This window comes from Prionailurus bengalensis, chromosome D3, assembly GCF_016509475.1.
Source record: "Prionailurus bengalensis isolate Pbe53 chromosome D3, Fcat_Pben_1.1_paternal_pri, whole genome shotgun sequence".
NCBI lineage: Eukaryota > Metazoa > Chordata > Mammalia > Carnivora > Felidae > Prionailurus > Prionailurus bengalensis.
Window position 1 is genome coordinate 51,354,287 of NC_057356.1, and position 26,371 is coordinate 51,380,657.

Consider the following 26,371-nt stretch of genomic DNA (forward strand, 5'->3'; position numbering starts at 1 on the left):
AGTTTTCTTATTTGAAAATCAATTTGGATAACATTATATACTAAATTTATTTAGATCTTATGATGCCAAAAAACAATTGTGTCTCCCTCTCAATTATATTTACTTAATTAGTTTGACACTTTCTTTTAATGTTTATTTATTTTTGTGTGGGAGAGGGAGACACAGAATCCAAAGCAGACTCTAGGCTCTGATCCATCAGCACAGAGCCCAATGTGAGGCTGGAACCCACAAACCACAAGATCATGACCTGAGCCGAAGTCAGATGCTCAACCAACCGGACCACCGAGGTGCTCCATATTTCTTTGATTACTTTGAATTTTAGTATTTTTTCTTAATAAACTTGACACTCAGTTTCATTTCTTCTATTTTTACCAAATGTTTATTTTATATTTATTCAACAAGATTTTTAAAATTTATAATGTTATGGGAATTTTTTTAAATTTTTTTTTCAACGTTTATTTATTTTTGGGACAGAGAGAGACAGAGCATGAACGGGGGAGGGGCAGAGAGAGAGGGAGACACAGAATGGGAAACAGGCTCCAGGCTCTGAGCCATCAGCCCAGAGCCTGACGAGGGGCTCGAACTCTCGGACCGCGAGATCGTGACCTGGCTGAAGTCGGACGCTTAACCGACTGCGCCACCCAGGCGCCCAGGAATTTTTAAAAAATAGTGTCTTTATCCCACATAATTAATGTATTGTCTCAATATCATGTATTGAATAGGTTTTTACTTCTCACTGATTTGTAATGGCTTGTTTTAAAAACACTCAGTTTATACTAGTCTATCACATTTGTTTATATCTAGTTTTGTGCCATTAGCACAGTTATTTTTTTTAATTTTTTAATTGTTATTAATTAAAAAATTTTAATTTCAATAGCTAACATACAGTATACTAGTTTCAGGTATAAAATACAGTGATTCAACAATTCTATACATTACTCAGTGCTCATCATGATAAGTGTATCTTTGATCCCCATCACCTATTTCATTCATTGCCCCCTCCCATCCTCCCCTGTGGTAACCATCTGAGGTTGTTTTCTACAGTTAAGAGTCTATTTCTTGTTTTCTCATTCTCTCTCTCTCTTTTGTTGTTCATTTCTTTTGTTTCTTAAATTTCACATTAGTGAAATCACATGGTATCTGTCTTTCTCTGACTGACTTTGATCATTTTTCTTAGCATTATACTCTCTAGCTGTATTCATGTTGTTTCATGGTAAGATTTCAGTCTTTTTTATGGCTGAATAATATTCCAGTGATATGTGTGTGTGTGTGTGTGTGTGTGTGTGTGTGTGAGTGTGTGTGTATCACATCATCTTTATCCATTCCCCTGGCAATGGACATGTGGGTTGCTTCCATAATTTGGCTATTGTAAATAATGCTGCAGTAAACATAGTGGTACATATACCTTTTCAAATTAGTGCTTTTGTATTTTTTTTTTGGTAAATACACAATAGTGTGATCATTGAATCCTAGGGTATTTCTATTTTTAATTTTTGAGGAACCCTTACACACTGTTGTCCACAGTGGCTGCATCAGTTTACATACCCACCAACAGTATACAAGCATTCCTTTCCTACACATCCTTGCCAACATATGTTGGTCCTTTTTTTGATTTTAACCAGTCTGACAGGTGTGAGGTGATATCTCATTGTAGTTTTTATTTGCATTTCAATGATGATGAGTGATATTGAACATCTTTTCATGTGTCTATTGGTCACCCTGTATTTTTTGTCTCAGTAAATTCCATTTCAATCCACCTACTTGCTCAAGCTGAAAAGTAGACACCATTTTTGATGTTTTGAAATTTTGATGTTTTGAAATTTTTCTCCTTTTTCACTTTATGTATTCCTATTCTTGATTTACTTTTATAAATCCTGCTAAATCACAAGTACAAATTTCTATCACCTCTTGCTTGGTCTCTAGATATATTCTCCTAACTGGTTTCTTAGCTTCCAATTTTAGATTTTTCTACTAGTTACTCCATGGGTTTTCACAGCCATTTTTTTAAATGTTTATTTATTTATTTTGAGAGAGACAGAGCAGGGGATGGGCAGAGAAAGAGAGGGAGACAGAGAATCCCAAGCAGGCTCCACAGTGTTTGCCCAGAGATTGATGAGGGGCTCAAACTCACAAACTATGAGATCATGACCTGAGTCAAAACCAAGAGTCTGATGCTTAACAGATTGAGCCACCCAGGAACCCCCACAGCCATATTTTTAAAACACAAATCAATCATACTGATTCCTTGTTAGAAACCCTTTCAATTGGGGCGCCTGGGTGGCGCAGTCGGTTAAGCGTCCGACTTCAGCCAGGTCACGATCTCGCGGTCCGTGAGTTCGAGCCCCGCGTCAGGCTCTGGGCTGATGGCTCAGAGTCTGGAGCCTGTTTCCGATTCTGTGTCTCTCTCTCTCTCTGCCCCTCCCCCATTCATGCTCTGTCTCCCTCTGTCCCAAAAATAAATAAACGTTGAAAAAAAAAATTAAAAAAAAAAAAGAAACCCTTTCAATTGTTCCCCATGGCTTTCTTTGCACTACAAAGTACAAGATACTGTTCTCCATATCCTTTTCTTGTTTTCTAAAACATTTTTCCCACGAGTCACTTCTACATCTTTCTTTATTATGTTGGGCCCTTTTATTTAAGAATAAAAATATTGAATAAAGTAAATATGTGAATGAATAAAAAGTAAATATGTGAATGAATTTCTAACTGAATTTTCAATTACCCAATCCATTAATCCCATTGCAAAATTAAGCACTGAACTAGTAACTGGCATTAGAAATCTGAACGAAACTAATCTTTGATTTCAAAAAGCTAACTGACAAGAGAGGCATGTCAAAATAAGTAAAACAAATGTTATAGTAGAAACCATTGCAATTCAATGAGGAACAATGGAACAACAAAAGGAAAGTCCTAATATATATATATATATATATATATATATATATATATACATACACACACACACATATATATATGTATATATATACATATATATGTATGTATATATACATATATACATATATATACATATATATTTTTAAGGAAATATATATAATAAAATATATATATAATATATAAAATATATAAAATATATATATTATATATTTTATATTATATATTATATATATAAAATATATATATAATATATAAAATACATAAAATATATAAAAAATATATATATAATATATAAAATACATAAAATATATAAAATATATAAAAATATATATATTTTTTAAGGAAATATATATATATATATATATATATATATATATATATTTATACACATACACATTATTCTAGTTTAACATAGCAAAAGAAGGGCATTCCTGTCAGAGAAAGCTGCATGAGCAAAGACAGCTCAGTTTGAGCATAGGTAGTGAGAAAAACAAAGCAAAAGGTATTTTCCTCCACTGGTTAATTTTTTTTCAGCATCTACAATGTGTCAGGCATTAGTATATGTGTTGGATATAAAGTGGTGAATTAAATAACTGATCCCAGCCCACGTGAAGCCTGTTTCTAGTTATAAGACCTGTAAGGTAAATAGAGGAAATAATTAGATAAGAAATTTGGATTTCATCCTTTAAACAATGGGGTGTTGTGAAGTGTCTTAAGCAAAGGAGAAATATAAAACACGTTTGCAATTAAGAGAGAACAATACAGGTGCTTTTAAGGAGGCCAGATCCAAAGGTCTGACCATGAGACCAGTGAGATGATAATTACAAGTAATAAAGGAATAGAAGCTAAAATGAGAGATGATGAATCATTGAGGAAATTAAGGAAATAGAATAAACAGGAGATGGTCTGAGATTAAATGTAAGGGATAATTGAAATATTAGACTTGACATCAATTCCCAATCTCTTAGATGAGACCTAGATTAGAAAGCCTGGCAGAGATATAGGAAATCTAGGAGAAAGAACGTGTCTGATACAAATGATAAAACCAGTTTAAGGCATAGACACCGGTGTCCATAAGCATCCACGTAGAAATTAATAAGACATTGAATAGATACACTTACGGCCAATCACACATTACAGGATGACTGCAGTGTCTATCAAGATTTTTTTTTCTGGCACCTGGAGGAAATCTAATTATTGTATACAAAATGGAAGTGAACTTTGAGTTGATGCTGTTACAATATGATAATAATGGTCACAGATCTACATTTTACTTTGGAATTATAGATGAAAGGGATTTAGGCCCACTGGGGACTAAAATTATTACTTTCTCAGCAGAACTAAATTTTTACCAACTGAACTAATAAACATTGCTGAACCAGGTAATGTTTTTCTACCTGTATTTATTTGTAATATTTTGCTTTTGACTTTAAATAATTTAGAGGTGGGGCACCTGGGTGGCTAAGTCAGTTAAGCATCTATTCTTGATTTTGACTCAGGTCATGATCTCACAGTTGTGAGATCAAGCCTCGCAAGAGACTCCACACTGACAGTGTGCAGCCTGCTTGGGATTCTCTATTTCTGCCCCTCCATCCCCTCTCAAAATAAATACATGTTAAAAAAATAGTTAGAGGTAGTAAATTATCATAGTTAACAAACCAGTCAGTTGACCAAGAATATCAACGGCAAGGGAAATTCAGGTCCTGTCATTTATAACTGACTGAAGAATTTTTTTATATTAAAAAAAGATTTAGGGGTGCCTGGGTGGTTTGGTCGGTTAAGTGTCTGACTTTGGCTCAGGTCATGATCTCCCAGTAGGTGAGTTTGAACCCCATCTGGAGCTCTGTGCTGACAGCTCTGAGCCTGGAGCCTGCTTTGGATTCTGTATTTCCCTCTCTCTCTCTGCCCCTCCCCTGCTCGTGCTCTGTCTCTCTCTCTCTGTCTCCCCCTCTCTCTCTCAAAAATAAATAAACATTGAAAAATTAAAAAAAAAAGATTTAGCTAACAATATATACATTTTCCAAAATGCAAGGACTAAAAAGCAGCAACCAAATTCATATGTCTTTCCCATCCCTTTTCTTGTCCCAGAAGACAGATAAAAATAAATAAAACTTTGGGTCTCTGCTTTTAGTTGTTTAAGTTCCTTGTTTCAATGATATTCAGTTACTATTCACTGAGTCATATGTACTAGTCTCAGCTCTTTTGATTTAAATAAATCTGTTTCTAACATTCTTTTAAAAGTTTAATAAAATTATACAACTTATAATTATTTTTCTTACTTTCTTTAAAGTATATTTAAACTATTTTATGCTTGTTTTTTTAAATGTTACAAACATCTAAAGTTAAAAAAAATTCATACACTAATAAATAGCACAGTTGTTTATCACCTTAGTAATAACTGCATGTCTTTATTCAATTGTGCTGTGCATATATGGAGCATTTTTGGCATTAGGTTTGGCTTATAAATGTAGGGTGTTGAATAAGCATGAAAGGAGTAACAGTTGGTATTAGTTTTAAATGACATAAATAATAGGCGGAACATCAAAACAGTGGTTAAACTTCAATCCCAGTGTCCACAGGTCACTTCTCACCAGCTATAATGTCATGGCTCTTTTGTGCAAAAAAAAAAAAAAAGTCCTGAAATGCAGTTATGTTTTCAGATGTTTCTAAATAGTCGTCTCTTGGGCAACAGAATCTCTGAGATTGTCCAAAAAATAGCAATTTGTCAACAATTTGAAAATAGGCTTGTGACATGATGTATTTATTTGAAGTATAATGCAATAATAGGCATACAGTAAAATGATGTTTGTAAAGGAAATTATCATTGGTAAGTGCCCTTTCCTGCAATTAATTTCAGATGCCTATGGGGAAAATTCTGACTGACAATATGATTATGGGCGGGTGGGTGGATGGACAAAATACATGTTACGGTATTGTCCTATATCTCTTTTGAACATTTACAGAATCAAAATTTAATGATGTCTTCAAAATAGAGGAGTTTTAGTCATTTGCCTGTCAATGGAAAATACAAGTAAAAGTAAATTATTTAATATTTTAATAAGTTGCACCACTGAACTGAAACAGATTGCAGATTTGGAAGTGCGCAAAGCCAACAGAACAAAGGTTCCTGCTCCCCCCTGCTCCACACCCTGTAGAAATTTCTATTGTTTAATTTGTACCCCTGAGATTTACCATAATATACTCACATTCAAAGATTTATATGTAAAGATTGCCATTGACATATTTTTATAGAATTTTTAAAATATCCATGATTAAAGTAAACATTCTGTATATAATTTTATTTCATAATTTAATAAACATTTATCAAGTGTCTTCAATACATAAATGTTGACATAATTTCTCATTATAACCACTTAAGTTAAAACATATAGTCCATTGGCAAAATATCAAAGCAGAATGAATGATAGAACCCTTGAATAGATGAATTTCAGTATGTGACCTAATAAAATCTAACCAGACAATCTAAGGATAATTTGTATAAATATTTTTCTGAATTTGAAAGAATAGAGGTAATATTCCTTGTTTCTTTTTGATAGGATAAACTTAAATTTAAAAAATTTTTAATTAAGATTTTTATTGAGATAGGTATAGATTCACACATGGTTGTGGAATCATCTGTACACAGAGATCTGTGTACAGCTTATCAGTTTCCTTCAAAGGTAACATCTTGCAAAACCATCATACACTACCATACCAGAATATTGACACTGATGAAATCCACTGTCCTCATTCAGAGTTTTCCCAGTTTTAATTGTACTTGTGTGTGTGCCTGTGTATTTAGTTCAATGCAATTTTATCACACAGGCAAATTTGATTATGCACTGCCATAGAGAATTATATGGAACAATTCTATCTTATAGAATTCCTATGCCCTGCCTTCCTCTCCCTATCTAACCTCTGGAAAACAGTAGTCTTCTCTTTATTTTTAAAATGTTTTCACTTAAAAATTGCTCTATGGGGGCTCCTGGGTGGCTCAGTTAGTTAAGTTTCTGCCCCTTGATTTGGGTCAGGTCATGATCTCAGGGTTGTGGGATTTAGCATGGGGTCTGCCTAAGATTCTCTGCCCTCCTCTCTCTCTGCCCCTCTCCCCTGTTTTCACTTTCTCACTCTCTCAAAATAAATGAACGAACATTTAAAATAAAAAATAAAAAAATAAAAATAAAAAATAAAAAATAAAAATAAATAAATGAATGAATGAATGAATAAATAAATAAATAAATAAATAAATAAATAAATAAATAAATAAAATTGTTATATGGAATAAAATCTTATAGTTATGCAACCTTTTGGGATTAGCTGGTTTCATTCAGCAGTATTCCCTGGAGGTTAATCCAAGTTATCAATTTGGATGTTATCAATTTCAGTTTGTTACCTCTGAGTTTTATTTCATGGGATGGGTGTATTATGGTTTGTTAAGCCGTTCACTAGTTGAAGGGCATTTGGACTGTCTCCAATTTTTGGCTATTACAAAGATAACTTCCATGACCATTAATTCACAGGTTGTTGAGTGAATATAAGTCTTAACTTCTCTGGGATGGATGTGCAGGAGTGCCATTTCTGGGTCCTCTGGTAATGCATATAGTAACTTAGAAGAAACTGACAAGAGTATCTGTACTCTAACTTAATTTCACCAGCAATGTATGACTTATCCAATTTTTCTGCATTACCAACACTTGGGCTTATTAGCAATTTTTGATTTGTTTGATTATATTTATTTGTTTTTATTTGAGTATAGTTGACTCACAATGTTACATTCATTTCAGGTGTACAATTCGTGATCTGACAAGTTTATACTGTTCACAAGTGCAACTACCATGTGTCCCACTACATTGCTATTACAATATCATTGACTGTATTCCTATTCCTTATGCTCTGTTTTTTACTCCCATGATTTACTCATTCCATCGCTGAGGGCCTAGATCTCCCTCTCCTCTTCACCCATTTTGCCCCTCCCATACTCCAACTTCTCTAGCAACCATCAATTTGTTCTGTGTATAGTTATAATTCTGCTCTGTGTTTATTCATTTTTTTAGATTCCACTTATGACTGTAATCATGTGATATTTGTCTTTCTCAGTCTGACTTATTTTATTTAGCATAATACCTTCTAGGTTCATCCATGTCATCTCAAATGACATAATCTCATCCTTTTTTATGTATATGTAATATTCAATTGTGTATATATACCACATTTTCCTTACCTATACATTTCTTGATGGAACTTAAGCTGCTTTCATGTCTTGGCTCTAGTAAACAATGGTAAAAACATAGAGGTGCATATATCTTTTCAAATAAGTGTTTTATTTTCCCTGGGTAAATACCCAATGGTGTAATTACTGGATCACACGGTATATCTGTTTTTAATTTTTTTTAATATATGAAATTTATTGTCAAATTGGTTTCCATACAACACCCAGTGCTCATCCCAACAGGTGCCCTCCTCAATACCCATCACCCACCCTCCCCTCCCTCCCACCCCCCATCAACCCTCAGTTTGTTCTCAGTTTTTAACAGTCTCTTATGCTTTGGCTCTCTCCCACTCTAACCTCTTTTATTGTTTTCCTTCCCCTCCCCCATGGGTTCCTGTTAAGTTTCTCAGGATCCATATAAGAGTGAACACATATGGTATCTGTCTTTCTCTGTATGGCTTATTTCACTTAGCATCACACTCTCCAGTTCCATCCACGTTGCTACAAAAGGCCATATTTCATTCTTTCTCAATGCCACATAATACACCATTGTGTATATAAACCACAATTTCTTTATCCATTCATCAGTTGATGGACATTTAGGCTCTTTCCATGATTTGGCTATTGCTGAGAGTGCTGCTATAAACATTGGGGTACAAGTGCCCCTATGCATCAGTACTCTTGTATCCCTTGGGCAAATTCCTAGCAGTGCTACTGGTGGGTTATAGGGTAGGTCTATTTCTAATTTTTTGAGGAACATTCACACTGTTTTCCAGAGTGGCTGCACCAGTTTGCATTCCCACCAACAGTGCAAGAGGGTTCCTGTTACCACATCCTCTCCAGCATCTATGGTCTCCTGATTTGTTCATTTTGGCCACTCTGAATGGCATGAGGTGATATATGAGTGTGGTTTTGATTTGCATTTCCCTGAAGAGGAGCTCGTTGAGCATCTTTTCATGTGTCTGTTGGCCATCCGGATGTCTTCTTTAGAGAAGTGTCTATTCATGTTTTCTTCCCATTTCTTCACTGGGTTATTTGTTTTTTGGGTGTGGAGATTGGTGAGCTCTTTATAGATTTTGGATATTAGCCCTTTGTCCAATATGTCATTTGCAAATATCTTTTCCCATTTCGTTGGTTGCCTTTTAGTTTTGTTGATTGTTTCCTTAGCTGTGCAGAAGCTTTTTGTCTTCATGAGGTCCCAATAGTTCATTTTTGCTTTGAATTCTCTTGTTTTTGGGGATGTGTCAAGTAAGAGATTGCTAGGGCTGAGGCCAGAGAGGTCTTTTCCTGTTTTCTCCTCTAGGGTTTTGATGGTTTCCTGTCTCACATTCAGGTCCTTCATCCATTTTGAGTTTATTTTTGTGAATGGTGTGAGAAAGTGGTCTAGTTTCAACCTTCTGCATGTTGCTGTCCAGTTATCCCAGCACCATTTGTTAAAGAGACTCTCTTTTTTCCATTGGATAATCTTTCCTGCTTTGTCAAAGATGAGTTTGCCGTACGTTTGTGGGTCTAGTTCTGGGGTTTCTATTCTATTCCATTGGTCTATGTGTCTGTTTTTGTGCCAATACCAGGCTGTCTTCATGATTACAGCTTTGTAATAGAGGCTAAAGACTGGGATTGTGATGCCTCCTGCTTTGGTCTTCTTCTTCAAAATTACTTTGGCTATTCGGGGCCTTTTGTGGTTCCATATGAATTTTAGGATTGCTTGTTCTAGCTTTGAGAAGAATGCTGGTGCAATTTTGATTGGTATTGCATTGAATGTGTAGATAGCTTTGTGTAGTATTGACATTTTGACAATATTTATTCTTCCAACCCATGAGCACTGATGTTTTTTCCATTTCTTTATATCTTCTTCAATTTCCTTCATAAGTTTTCTATAGTTTTCAGCATACAGATCTTTTACATCTTTGGTTAGATTTATTCCTAGGTATTTTATGCTTCTTGGTGCAATTGTGAATGGGATCAGTTTCTTTATTTGTCTTTCTGTTGCTTCATTATTAGTGTATAAGAATGCAACTGATTTCTGTACATTGATTTTGTATCCTGCAACTTTGCTAAATTCATGTATCAGTTCTAGCAGACTTTTGGTGGAGTCTATTGAGTTTTCCATGTATAATATCATGTCATCTGCAAAAAGCGAAAGCTTGACTTCATCTTTGCCAATTTTGATGCCTTTGATTTCCTTTTGTTGTCTGATGCTAGAACTTCCAACACTATGTTAAACAACAGCGGTGAGAGTGGACATCCCTGTCATGTTCCTGATCTCAGGGGGAAAACTCTCCGTTTTTCCCCATTGAGGATGATGTTAGCTGTGGGCTTTTCATAAATGGCTTTTATGATCTTTAAGTATGTTCCTTCTATTCCGACTTTCTCGAGGGTTTTTATTAAGAAAGGATGCTGAATTTTGTCAAATGCCTTTTCTGCATCGATTGACAGGATCATATGGTTCTTATCTTTTCTTCTATTAATGTGATGTATCATGTTGATTGATTTGAGAATGTTGAACCAGCCCTGCAGCCCAGGAATGAATTCCTCTTGATCATGGTGAATAATTCTTTTTATATGCTGTTGAATTCGATTTGCTAGCATCTTATTGAGAATTTTTGCATCCATATTCATCAGGGATATTGGCCTGTAGTTCTCTTTTTTTACTGTGTCTCTGTCTGGTTTAGGAATCAAAGTACTGCTGGCTTCATAAAATGAGTCTGGAAGTTTTCCTTCCCTTTCTATTTTTTGGAATAGCTTGAGAAGAATAGATATTATCTCTGCTTTAAATGTCTGGTAGAACTCCCCTGGGAAGCCATCTGGTCCTGGATTCTTATTTGTTGGGAGATTTTTGATAACTGATTCAATTTCTTCGCTGGTTACTGGAGTGTTCAAGCTTTCTATTTCCTCCTGATTGAGTTTTGGAAGTGTGTGGGTGTTTAGGAATTTGTCCATTTCTTCCAGGTTGTCCAGTTTGTTGGCATAGAGTTTTTCATAGTATTCCTTGATAATTGCTTGTATCTCTGAGGGATTGGTTGTAATAATTCCATTTTCATTCATGATTTTATCTATTTGGGTCATCTCCCTTTTCTTTTTGAGAAGCCTGGCTAGAGGTTTATCAATTTTGTTTATTTTTTCAAATAATCAACTCTTGGGGCGCCTGGGTGGCGCAGTCGGTTAAGCGTCCGACTTCAGCCAGGTCACGATCTCGCGGTCCGTGAGTTCGAGCCCCGCGTCGGGCTCTGGGCTGATGGCTCAGAGCCTGGAGCCTGTTTCCGATTCTGTGTCTCCCTCTCTCTCTGCCCCTCCCCTGTTCATGCTCTGTCTCTCTCTGTCCCAAAAATAAATAAATGTTGAAAAAAAAATTAAAAAAAAATCAACTTTGGTTTTGTTGATCTACAGTTTTTTTAGATTCTATATTGTTTATTTTTGCTCTAATCTTTATTATTTCTCTTCTTCTGCTGGGTTTAGGCTGTCTTTGCTGTTCTGCTTCTATTTCCTTTAGGTGTGCTGTTATATTTTGTACTTGGGATTTTTCTTGTTTCTTGAGATAGGCCTGGATTGCAATGTATTTTCCTCTCAGGACTGCCTTCGCTGCATCCCAAAGCGTTTGGATTGTTGTATTTTCATTTTCTTTGTTTCCATATATTTTTTAATTTCTTCTCTAACTGCCTGGTTGACCCATTCATTCTTTAGTAGGGTGTTCTTTAACCTCCATGCTTTTGGAGGTTTTCCAGACTTTTTCCTGTGGTTGATTTCAAGCTTCATAGCATTGTTGTCTGAAAGTATGCATGGTATGATCTCAATTCTTGTATATTTATGAAGGCTGTTTTATGACCCAGTATGTGGTCTATCTTGGAGAATGTTCCATGTGCACTCGAGAAGAAAGTATATTCTGTTGCTTTGGGATGCAGAGTTCTAAAAATATCTGTCAAGTCCATCTGATCCAATATATCATTCAGGGCCCTTGTTTCTTTATTGACCGTGTGTCTAGATGATCTATCCATTTCTGTAAGTGGGGTGTTAAAGTCCCCTGCAATTACCACATTCTTATCAATAAGGTTGTTTATGTTTGTGAGTAATTGTTTTATATATTTGGGGGCTCCGGTATTCGGCGCATAGACATTTATAATTGTTAGCTCTTCCTGATGGATACACCCTGTGATTATTATATAATGCCCTTCTTCATCTCTTGTTATAGCCTTTAATTTAAAGTCCAGTTTGTCTGATATAAGTGTGGCTACTCCAGCTTTCTTTTTACTTCCAGTAGCATGATAAATAGTTCTCCATCCCCTCACTTTCAATCTGAAGGTGTCCTCAGGTCTAAAATGAGTCTCTTGTAGACAGCAAATAGGTGGGTCTTGTTTTTTATCCATTCTGATACCCTATGTGTTTTGGTTGGCACATTTAGTCCATTTACATTCAATGTTATTATAAAAAGATATGGGTTTAGAATCATTGTGATGTCTGTAGGTTTCATGCTTATACCGATATCCTGGTATTTTGTCTCACAGGATCCCCCTTAGGGTCTCTTGTAGGGCTGGTTTAGTGGTGACAAATTCCTTCAGTTTTTGTTTGTTTGGGAAGACCTTTATCTCTCCTTCTATTCTAAATGACAGACTTGCTGGATAAAGGATTCTCGGCTGCATATTTTTTCTGTTCATCACATTGAAGATTTCCTGCCATTCCTTTCTTGCCTGCCAAGTTTCAGTAGAGAGGTCGGTCACGAGTCTTATCATCTCCCTTTATATGTTAGAGCACGTTTATCCCTCGCTGCTTTCAGAATTTTCTCTTTATCCTTGTATTTTGCCAGTTTCACTATGATATGTCGTGAAGATCGATTCAAGTTACGTCTGAAGGGAGTTCTCTGTGCCCCTTGTATTTCAATGCCTTTTTCCTTCCCCAGATCCGGGAAGTTCTCAGCTATTATTTCTTCAAGTACACCTTCAGCACCTTTCCCTGTCTCTTCCTCCTCTGGAATACCAATTATGCGTGTATCATTTCTCTTTAGTGCATCACTTAGTTCTCTAATTTTCCCCTCATACTCCTGGATTTTTTTTATCTCTCTTTTTCTCAGCTTCTTCTTTTTCCATAATTTTATCTTCTAGTTCACCTATTCTCTCCTCTACCTCTTCAATCTGTGCTATGGCTGCCTCCATTTTATTTTGCAGTTCTTTGATAGCATTTTTTAGCTCCTCCTGGGTGTTCCTTAGTCCCTTGATCTCTGTAGCAAGAGATTCTCTGCTGTCCTTTGTACTGTTTTCAAGCCCAGCAATTAATTTTATGACTATTATTCTAAATTCACTTTGTGTTATATTGTTTACATCATTTTTGATCAGTTCGTTAGCTCTTGTTATTTCCTGGATGTTTTTCTGAGGGGAATTCTTCTGTTTCCTCATTTTGGATAGTCCCTGGAGTGGTAAGGGACTGCGAGGCACTTCCCCTGTGCTGTCTTGAATAACTTGCGTTGGTGGGTGGGGGCGCATTCAGACCTGATGTCTGCCCTCAGCCCACCACTGGGGCCACAGTCAGACTGATGTGTGCCTTCTCTTCCCCTCTCCTAGGGGCGGGATTCACTGTGGGGTGGCGTGGCCCATCTGGGCTACTTGCACTCTGCCAGGCTTGTGGTGCTGGGGATCTGGCTTATTAGTTGGGGTGGATCGGCAAGGTGCACGGGGAGGGGGGAGTGGTAGGCTTATCTCATTTTTCCTTAGGTGATCTGTTTCAGGAGGGGCCCTGCGGCACCTGGAGGGAGTCAGACCCTCCACCAGAGGGATGGATCTGCAGAAGCACAGCGTTGGGTGTTTGCGAGGAGCAAGTAAGTTCCCTGACAGGAACTGGTTCCCTTTGGGATTTTGGTTGGGGGATGGGTGCGGGAGATGGCACTGGCGAGCGCCTTTGTTCCCCACCAAGCTGTGCTCTGTTGTCAGGGGCTCAACAACTCTCCCTCCCGTTGTCCTCCAGCCCTCATGTTCTCCGAGCAGAGCTGTTAGCTTATAACCTTCCAGATGTTAAGTCCTGCTTGCTGTCCAAACACACTCTGTCCGGCCCCTCAGCTTTTGCAAGCCAGACTCTGGAGCTCTGCTTAGCCAGCAGGCTGCCCCTCCGCCCCAGCTCCCTCCTGCCAGTCCGTGTAGCGCGCACCACCTCGCCGCCCTTCCTACCCTCTTCTGTGGGCCTCTCCTCTGCGCTTGGCTCCAGAGAATCCGTTCTGCTAGTCTTCTGGTAGTTTTCTGGGTTATTTAGGCAGGTGTGGGTGGAATCTAAATGATCAGCAGGACGCGTGGTGAGCCCAGCATCCTCCTATGCCACCATCTTTCTCTGTGGACCGCGCTCAACATATCCTCTATTTTTAATTTTTAAAAAATGTTTATTTATTTATTTATTTATTTATTTATTTATTTATTTATTTTGAAAGAGAGACAGAGAGTGTGACTGGAGGAGGGACAGAAAGAGAGGGAGACACAGAATCTGAAGTGAGCTCCAGGCTCTGAGCTGCCAGCAGAGAGCCCAACACGCGGCTTGAACCCATGAACTGTGAGATCATGACCTGAGACAAAGTTGGACGCTTAACTGACTCAGCCACCCAGGCACTCCTCTTTTTTTAATTTTTTGAGGAAGCTCCATACTGTTTTTTCCATAATGGCTGCACCAGCTTCTTTCCCACCAACAATGCATGAGAGTTCTTTTTTCTCCACATCCTCACCAACACTTGTTGTTCCTTGTGTGTGTTTGTGTGTGTGAGCATGTTTTAATTTTAGCCATTCTAATAGGCCTGAGTTACTATCCAATTGTGGTTTTGATTTGCATTTCCCTGATGCTTAGTGATGTTGAACATCTTTTCATGTATCTATCAATCATCCGTATGTCTTCTTCGGAAAAAAATGTCTATTTAGGTACTCTACCTCAATTGTTTGTTTCTTTGGTGTTGTGTTGTATGAGTTCTTCATATACACATATTTTTTTTAATTTTTTAATGTTTATTTATCTTTGAAGGAGAGAGAGACAAAGTGTGAGTGGGGAGTTGCAGGAGCAGAGAGAGGGAGACACAGAATCTGAAGCAAGCTCCAGGCTCTGAGCTGTTTGAGATTTTTTTAGTGAAATCATTAGAATTTTCTATATATAGCGTCATGTTGTCTGCAAAACAGTGACAGTTTAACTTCCTCTTTACCAATTTGGGTGTCTTCTTTTTCTTCCCTGATGCTATAGCTAGGACTTCTAGTACTATGTTGAACAAAAGTGGCAAGAGTGGACATCCTTGTGTAGCAATGTGGATGGAACTGGAGAGTGCTATGCTAAGTGAAATAAGCCATACAGAGAAAGACAGATACCATATGTTTTCACTCTTATGTGGATCCTGAGAAACTTAACAGAAGACCATGGGGGAGGGGAAGGGTGAAAAAAGTTACAGAGAGGGAAGGAGGCAAACCATAAGAGACTCTTAAAAACTGGTGGGAGGGAGGGGAAAGTGGATGATGGGCATTGAGGAGGGCACCTGTTGGGATGAGCACTGGGTGTTGTATGGAAACCAATTTGACAATGAATTTCATTAAAACAAAAAATAAGAGTGGTCATCCTTGTCTTGTTCCTGACCTTAGAGGAAAAGCTCTCAATTTTTCACCATTGAATATGATGTTAGCTGTGGCTTTTTCATATATGCCCTTTATTTTGTTGAGGTATATTCCCTCTAACCCCATTTTGTTGAGAGTTTTTAGCAAGAATGGATATTGAATCTTTTCAAAAGTTTTTTTCTATTTCTATTGAGATGATCATATGATTTTTATCCTTAGTTTTATTGATGTGGTGTATGACATTGATTGATTTGCAAATATGGATACACAGTTGCATTCCAGGAATAAATCCCACATGATTGTGGGTGAATATCTTTGTAATGTATTGGTGTATGCAATTTGCTAATATTGTGTTAAGGACTTTTGTTTCCATGTTCATCAGGGATATTGGTTTGTGGTTTTCTTCCTTTTTTGTTGTTGTTTTGTTTTGTTTTGTTTTGTTTTTGGAGGTATCTGTCTGGTTTTGGTATCAGGGTAATGCTGTACTCATAGAATATATTTGGAAACTTTCCTCTTCTACTTTTTTGGAATAGTTTGAAGAGAATAGGTATTAACTCTTTTTTATTAACTAAAAAAATCTTTTTAGCCAATCTGATAGATGTGCACTGGTATATCATTGTGGTTGTAATTTGCATTTCTCTGATGGTAATTGGTGGAGAAAAGCCTTTATTTTTTTCAATTTTTTTTGCCTATTTATTTTTGAGGAAGACAGAGACAGAGAAAGAACACAAGTGGGAGATGGGCAGAAGGAGAGGGAGAAAAAGAATCCCAAGCAGTGTCCGTGCTGTCAGCACAAAGCCCAACACGGGGCTCCATCTCATGAAACATGAGATCATGACCTGAACTGAAATCATGAGTAGGTTGCTTAACCAACTGATACACCCACAAACCCCCAAAATTCTTTATTTTAATATGCTATTTGCCATCTACAAACCCTCTTCAATGAAATATTTATGTCTTCGTTCATTTTCAAATTAGACTGTTGTTTATTGTTGAGTTTTGAAATAATATTAAGTCTTTGTCACATTGATGATTTACAAATATTTTACCCCAGTTTTAACAGGCTTTTTCCCCTCCATTTCACATGGTTTCCTGCAAAATAAACATTTTTAATATTGATGAAGCTCCATTTACTATTTTCTTTCCTTTTATGTAACATACTTTTGTTGTCAAGTCTAAGAACTCTGCCTAGACTTAGATCTTGAAATTGTCTATTTTTCTGAAATATTCTTAATTTTATGTTTTACATGTAAATATATAATCCATTTTAAATTAATTTTTGTATAATGTATGAAGTTTGGGTTGTTTTATACTTTTGCTAATGGATGTCCAATTGCTCTGATATCATTTTCTTTCTCCATATGAAATATGTTTGTATCTTTGTCAAAAATTAGATGAACCTATTTGTATGTATCTGTTTTGGGATTCTTTAATCTGTACAATTGAGCTAAGTTTTTATCCATCTGTCCATCTGTCATTATACTATAGCTGTATAGTGATCCTGGTGGTGTGTTTTCCTTCTATTTTATTCTTATCTGTCAAGATTATTTTAGCTGTTTTGTGCCGTTCCACATACATTTTAGAATTTGTTTTTGTCTACATATTTCTTCCTGGGATTTTTTTAATGTTTGTTTGTTTGTTTGTTTGTTTGTTTGTTTTTGAGGGTAGGGAAAGGCAGAAAGAGAAAGAGGGAAAGGATCTTAAGCAGGCTCCAGACTCTCAGCAAAGAGGCCAATGCAGGGCTCGAACCCATGGACCTGAGCCAGAAACAATAGTCGGATGCTTAAACAACCGAGCCACCAAGTGCCCCACTTCCTGGGTTTTGATTGATATAGATTTACTTTTTTATTTTTTTTCAACGTTTATTTATTTTTGGGACAGAGAGAGACAGAGCATGAACGGGGGAGGGGCAGAGAGAGAGGGAGACACAGAATCGGAAACAGGCTCCAGGCTCTGAGCCATCAGCCCAGAGCCTGACGCGGGGCTCGAACTCATGGACCGTGAGATCGTGACCTGGCTGAAGTCAGACGCTTAACCGACTGCGCCACCCAGGCGCCCCGATTGATATAGATTTAAACCTATGGGTTTATTTGGCTACAACTGACATATCTACTACATTGAGTCTTTTAAACTATGGACACTATGTCTTTCCATTTACTAAGATTTTTTGTTTTATTTATTTTTATATTTTAATTTTTTAACATTTATTTATTTTGAAAGATAGAGAGAGACAGAGTGGGGGAGGGGCAGAGGAAGACACAGAATCTGAAGCAGGCTCCAGTCTCTGAGTTGTCAGCAAAGAGCTTGATGCAGGGCTTGAACCCACAAACCGTGAGATCATGACCTGAGTTGAAGTTGGATGCTTAACTGACTGAGCCACCCAGGCACCGCAGATTTTTGTTTTGTTTTGTTTTAATAAGCCTTTATCAATTTTCAAAATATTGACACTCTCTACCAGTGTGATATGGTTGTAATAATTTTGCTTCTTTCTATCCCAACAATCTTTCGATGCTACTGATCACTCTAAAAATATTTTCCTGCTTTAGACATATCCTGGTTTAGACATATACCACATTCATGTCAGAAGTGTAGGTTCAACCAGAAAAGGATATTTATTAAATTTTCCTTTATATCAAATATTAAGAATAAGTACATATTGATTGCTTGCTATATATGCACTTTATATGTTTTAATACTTTTAATATTATTAGTTGAAAGCAAGAGAGTTGTAATTTGAAAATATTATGAGTTAGTTATGTTTACAAATAAGAATTAAATTTGTATAGTAGATTATAATTTTTACCCTGAACTAGAAATACAGTTTTAACGTATCCTTAGAGAGTTATTATCAAGTTCTCTTTAAATTCTTATCCAAAATATACAGAGTTAATCTCGGGTGCCTGGGTGGCTCAATCGGTTAAGTGTTGCTCTTGGTTTCTGCTCAGATCATGATCTCATGGCTCGTCTCAGGGTTCAAGCCCTGCACAGACTCTGAACTGACAGTGCAGAGCGTGCCTGGGATTTTCTCTCTCTCCCCCGCTCTCTGCCCCTCCCCCACTGGCACTGTCTCTGTCACTCTCAAAATAAAGAAACTTTAAAATATTCAGAGTTAATCTTTATCATCAATTGAATTCTTTGTTGAAGAGTATGGGGATGTTTCTTTGTAAAAAAGAAAAAAAAAACTTCCATAGAGAATGTCTTTATGTATTTTCTATTTTATATGTTACACACACACACACACACACACACACACACAATCTTCAACAACTTAAGCACCATAAATACTGCTGCACTATTCAGTTAGTATATGTTACTTATATACCTTTTTATTAAAAAAAAAAGAAAACAAACAAAAGAAAAACTTCAGGTTCATTTGGTAAAGGTATTACAAAAGTCATTACAATTTAAACGACTAAATTGGTGATATTAACTTCATTAGCTGCACATTTAATTTTGGAAAACATACGCATACGGCAGTATAAATTTTAAGTATACTTTTTCAAGGAACTGGTAACTCTTACTGAGGTAGATATATATTAAATTCTGTGCAGTAAGGAATACTAAAATAAAGCTGCTTGAAGTTTGGTAATTAAGACACTTAATGATATGATTAAAAATGAGTATTTTTTCAATCTTTTCGTTTCTCAAAATTATAACTACTTCTCTTTATGGTTTTAAAATGCTGACAAAGTCCAAGCATATGATAGAAAGGAAGCACCTATGTGATTCCACATATGAGTGAAATCATATGGTACTTGTTTTTCTTAGTTTGACATATTTCACTTAGCATAATACATCTAGGTCCATCCATGTTATTGCCAATAGCACAATCTCATCCTTTTTAAAGGCTGAGTAATATTCTATTTATCGATCTTTATTCATTCATCTATACACGGACACTTAGTTTGCTTCCATATCTTGCTATTGTACATATTGCTTCAATAAACAAACACGGGGTGCATATCTATTTTCAAATTAGTTTTTTGTGGGTTTTTTTTGCTTTCTTCAAGTAAATGCCCAGTAGTAGAATTACTAAATCATATGGTATTTTATTTTTAATTTTTTTGAGGAAACTTCATAACATTTTCCACAGCATATGTATGAATTTATATCCCCTCCAAGAATGCACAAGGATTACTTTTTTTTTCCACATCCTCACCAAAACTTATTATTTCTTATTTTTAAAAATTTTTTTTCAGTCATTCTGACAGGTTTAAGGAACAATCTCACTGTGGTTTTGATTTGACCAGCATTATCATGATACCAAAACCAGACAAAGATACCACACAAAAAGAAAACTGCAGAGCAATATCCTTGATAAGCATAGATGCAACAGTCTTCAACAAAATATTATAAAACTTCATTCAAAAATACTTTAAAAGGATCATTCACCATGAGTAAGTGGGTTTTATTTTGGGGATACAAGGATGGTTTTATATTTACAATATCTATCAGTGTGAGACACCACACCAATAAAATGAAGAATAAAGATTATATGATCTCCATAGTTGCAGAAAAAGCATTTGACAAAATTCAACATCTGTTCATGATAAAAAAAAAAACTCTCAACAAAGTGAATTTAGACATAATATACCTCAACATAATGAAGGCCATATATGAAGACCCACAGATAACATCATACTTAATGGTGAAAAACAGAACTTTTCCTCTAAGATGAGTAACAGGACAAGGATATGCATTCTCACCACTTTTATTCAACATAGTACTGAAGGTCCTAGCCATAGCAGTCAGACAAGAAAAAGAAATAATGTCTTATTCATATCAGCAAGAGAGAAGTTAAACTCTCACTATCTGTAAATGATATGATACTATTTGTAGAAAACCCTAAGACTCCACCAAAAAACCACTAGAAGTAGTATAAATAAATCCAGGAAAGTTTCAGGATAAGAAATAAATATCCAGAAATCAGTGGCATTTCTATACACTAATAACAAAGTCTCAGACAGAAATTAAGAGAGCAGTTTCACTAGTAAGTGAAAGAATTATATACCCGAGAATAAACTTAACCAAAGAGTTCAAAGACCTGTACTCCGAAAACTACAAAACAGTGATAAAATAAATTGAAGACGACCTAAACAAATGAAGCAATATTCCATACTCATGGATTGGTTATTGTTAGAGTGAATACTTCTTAACACTTAACCTGGTTCTATCACGCACCAACCATATAACGCTATACAGTGGCTTTACTTTTTGTGCCTCATCTTTTTCAACTGCAAAACTGAAATAATAGTAGCATCTATTTTACCAATAGCTTTTAAAAAATGTTTTTATTTATTTTTTAACATTTATTTATTTTGAGACAGAGAGAGACAGAGCATGAATGGGGGAGGGTCAGAAAGAGGGAGACAAAGAATCTGAAACAGGCTCCAGGCTCTGAGCTGTCAGCACAGAGCCCGACGCGGGGCTCGAACTCACGGACCAGGAGACCATGACCTGAGCCGAAGTCAGCCGCTTAACCGACTGAGGCCACCCAGGCGCCCCTGTTTTTATTGATTTTTGAGAGAGAAAGAGAGAGAATGGGGGAGGAGGAGGAAAGAGAGGGAGACACAGAATCTGGAGCAGGCTTCAGGCTCCAAGCTGCCAGCACAGAGTCCAACGTGGGGCTCGAACCCATGAACCGTGAAATCATGACCTAAGCCAAAGTGGAACACTTAACCAACTGAGCCACCCAGGTGCCCCAACTTTACCAATATCTTTAAAGTTACAGTAGCAGGTAAGCAGTATAATTAAGCAGTGTTTTATAATGGATAAGAGCAAGTTAATATTCTTTATCTAGATTCTGTCCCCCAATAACATATGCATAGTAGTTACCACGTAATATAGACAACAGTAACTAATGCTCTTATAACAGCTACAAAAATCATGTGAAGTCAAACATATATTATTACTAAAACCACAGACAGATATAGAAGTGCTGTTGATTGGATAAACTATAATGCCAGAAAGGAGAAAAACTTTCTAAAACTGACAAATAATTTTCAGTCCTGGAAGAGTGTACTTTTTAGCATTTTGGGAAGTAAGTTGCAAATGTGTCATGCCCAGAAAGAGAACTTCTGTTAGAAAAAAGCACATTTTGGCAAATGCGTGTGGCAGGCATGATAAAATAGCAAACTTGAGGGTCAGAAACACATGGTCAGCTTCCCCTTGGGACATTTAATAAAATCTGATTTGCACAGGAGGCTGGAGAACAAGAATGTAAACTGCAAAAAGGCAGAGTAAAATCTCTAAAAGTCATGTGGACCTTACCAGATATCTTCCAGCGAGTGGCCTTCCTTGAATATACAACAGTCTCTTGTTTTAATAAATTTTCTAGATTTTAGGATCTAATTGGGCAGGAGGCTGTACAACTACAATTTTTAAAAGGAGGAGATTGTGCTCTTTGCAACAACATGAATGGACCCAGAGGGTATTATGCTAAATGAAATATGTAAAACTAAGAAAAACAAGTACCATGTGATTTCACTTATATGTGGAATCTAAAAAACAAAACAAAATAAAACTAATGAATAAACAAACAAAAAGCAGAATCAGACCTATAGATACAGAGAACAAACTGATAGTTTCCAGATGGGAGAAGGATGAGGGATAAACAAAATGGGTGAAGGGGAGTAGGAAATACAGGCCTCCAGTTATAGAATGAAAAGTCACAGGGATAAAATATAATATGAAAAGAAAAAGATTAATCATAGAGAATAAACTAAAAATAACAACATTAGTGATTTGCGTTTAGACAGATAGATCTGATATATAATATTTTGCTTCAACTAGATGTTAAATCATAAAATTGGACTTGGCTACGCAGGTATTCCTGTACTGAACATTGGATTTATGAATATATTATGCATATGGATATGAAATTTTAAAAAATAGTCTTTGAAAATACAATTCACTAAAGCCAATAGTAGAAGGAGAAATAGAAAATAGATATAATCCTACATATATAAAAAGTGGAATCCATAATTAAAAACCTTTTCACATAGAAAAATCCCAGATGGTCTCACTAATGAATTCTTGTAAGTTTCTGAAATTCCCTGTAAATCTATGGTACATGTGTGGGTCTACATGAATTTTATACTTTGATAATAGTGATGATAATAATAACTCTTTAATCTGCCTTTTTTTTGATCCATCTTGAATCTTGCTTCTTCATTTGTTACATGAGTGTGGTAACAATAGTACCTCCATTCTAACTTTGTGTGAGAATGAAACGATATAATAATTAAAGAACTTAACATAATTAGGTATTTTAATTTTTATAATTAAGATATTATTTTCTAGAATATAATTTTCTATGCGGTGAGAGATTAAAAAGTAGATGAAAGGGGTTTAGGATAAGGTCAGAGTGAAGAAAGTTCCTTGTGTTAAAAGAGGCTTTAAATCCTCCATAGTGGTCACTATGCAATGTTAGCTGCAGGAAAAGAGGGTTTTAATCAATATTGAATATGTTTACAACGTGTTCGTTATGAGTAATGGATGCAGAAGCATAATAGTGCATAATTAAATATCCATATGTATAAAATATACATAAATCCAATGTTCAGTACAAGAATACCTGCCTAGCCAAGTCCGATTTTGTGATTTAACATCTAGTTGAAGCAAAATATTATATATCAGATCTATCTGTCTATATAGAGAGGACTTAATTTATTAGACCTGGTTTTGTAGTGGATTCAATTTATTCTGAAGTGATAATAACTTATATGAAACTGTGCATATCCAGAAATATAATATTTTTATGCCTAAACCCAAATCACTAATGTTTTTATTTTTTAGCTTATTCTCTATGATTCATCTTTCTCTTTTCATATTATATTTTATAACTAATTTTACAAATGTGCATACTATAAACCAGAAAGTTCATTATACTTTATATTTCACATGTAATTCTGGCATTATTATTTCATGTTTACATGCCAGTTTATACTTTAAATGTTCACCTATAATCATTAATTAGTTACATAGTAAAATTATTTAAGTGAGTTTTCAGAAGATCAAATATTAAAATATTATTCTATGGAAATCTACATATGAAAATGAAAACATACATTTCAGCCTCAAAATGGCACTTAAAAACTTTCACTTGATTAACAAAACCATCGTTACCACCTTTGTATGACAATTTGTATAATATTAACGTACAAATCAATTAGCTTCCCTACTAGGATGTATTTGGCACTATAATTGTTTTGCTGTCTTCACATTTTTAAATACTTTATTACTATTCCTTTCCCTTTTAATTCTACTTCTTAATCTAGCTTTAATATCCTGTCATTTAGGACTTCCCATTTCCTCCAATTCTCCCCAAGATCAAACTTGTCTAATGTCTCTGAATCTTTACAAGAATGTGAAGTTAATAGTCATACTTGGCTTCAGTGATAAGATGAGCTTTTGCTGTATTTAGAATGTTAAACAAGGGCTCCTGGGTGGCTCAGTCAGTTACATGTCTGACTTCGGCTCAGGTCATGATCTCACGGTCTGTGAGTTCAAGCCCCACATCGGACTCTGTGCTGAGAGCTCAGAACCTGGAGCCTGTTGGGATTCTGTGTCTCCCTCTCTCTCTGCCCCTCTGCCTCTCACACTCTGTCTCTGTCTCTTTCCCTGTCTCTGTCTCTCTCTCAAAAATAAGTAAACTTTTAAAAAATTTAGAATGTTAAATATTTCTTTGAAATCTCTTTAACTTACATATACCTAGAGAGAAAAAGCTGATATTCTTTGGTTAAATTACAATGTAAATTGAATCGAAAGAAAGCGCTTTAACCCACAAATAGTATTTTTTTCTCACTCATCCTCAAATTTTTGTTCATAAACATTTATTTCTTTCCTCATGGGTTTTCATCTCCACTTGTATTTTATTCAGCAGGTGTTAGCATTCTTCAGGTTTCAAAGAAAGTTACGAAATGGGCACCTTACTGTGAAGGAATGCGGTGTTACACGGTAGGTCAAGATTCAACCAACTGTGAAAAATAAATAAATAGTAAGATCATATTTTACAAAGCAATGAGCAGTTCTAGTTTAAATAGATATATTTTCCGGGTGGCTGGCCTTCAACCTCATTTTATACCTAAAACTGGGTGACATGCTTATAAAGATAGGTACAAACAAAAAAATGTTTGCTGAATCTGATCATTGCACACATTATGGTTGGCAAATCTTTTATGAGAAATATGATCAGATTTCAGTTATCATTACAAATATTTAATGTGGGTACTGGAAGAAAGCGGGGAGAAAAAGAAACAAGTTCCATAAGTGACTTGATTTAAATATAGTAATACCTGTTCAAGTGACATCAACTTCACTATGGCTTTTTGCAGTAGGAAGTGAATAATCCTACATAAGAAGTCACAGAATGCAAGTAAAGGAATGAGCTGCAAAGTAAAAATGCTTTAGCTCAATATTAATTGTAAATCATGCCTGCTGTTATTTATACCTAAGCTAGTGACATAATTTCAATTGAATACCAGTTACTGTTAAGTAATACTTGACAACAGGAGAGATCCACATCAGATTCTGTATAAAGAAGAACATAGATTGAAAGTCAAAATATTTTTTTCAGGTCTCACAGCATAAATCTGTACTGAGAGTCTAGTTGAATAATCAACTTAGTAAATAAGAAGTTATATTACTTAATTTCAAATGTATTAACTCAGTTCAACTCTGAAGAAGCTTAGGTTCTCCAGACAGTTGCATCATTTTATTTTATTACAATCAGAATGTTATTAAATAGCTAGAATTGCAGAAATGGATTGTAGGGATATCATTATGCTGGAATCCCCATGAAGGACCTATACTCAGAATAAGACCATCCTGCAAAATAACAGTTTGCTCTGTAAATTGGATAACTGTACTTTTTTTTTTCTTTCTTCTGTTCTCAGAACTATAAAACCATAATAATCAAGTTCCTGCTGTGATCTTTTGGAGTGTATAATGTAAAAGAAGTATACATTACTTTTTGTTATTTCTTAATGCTAAACTATGTGGCCAAAAGCAAATCAATTTGGATGTGAATCTCACTAAGAGCAATTTTACCCATATGTATGACGGTGTGTATATTCTGCTAATGACGAGATAAAGTTTGTACAAGGCAAGGTAGAATTTGAAACAAAGCGTCTATAACGTGAATTATTGGGAAGAATGTACAGTACTTTCTATTAAGTACTTAACAGTGCCATCATTCTCTAGAACTGATAAATTATTTTTGAAAAATGTGTTATGTTCTGTTCATTAACTGTGGACACTGCCAATATTTTTGTTTTATTATCAACTTCATTTCCAGTGGAACTTATCAGATTAATTTTTAAGCAATTGCTTTTTTTTTCCTTCTAATAATATAAGTGGAGAAAGTGGTATGAGAAAAAAAAACTGCTCTTACATCTTTGGGAATGGATGATATACATTCAAATGTTTCACTTGATCTGATAATTACCCATGACTAAACATCCCTACATGAACACACTAATGTGTAATTATCTTCAGAAGGTAAAATTAACTATCACAGAAGCTCCTTCTCTAAGTACATGTGAATTGAATTTTCTAATAATGCATCCAGTTGGCTGATAACACATTTTGATGATGTATTATTGGAAGGTCAGTATTTCTGGACCTTTCAAAAACCTTTTTTTTTTTTTTGTCATAGAAACCAAACACTCATCTATAATTCAGATTGAAGGGAAGTCACTAAAATATGGTG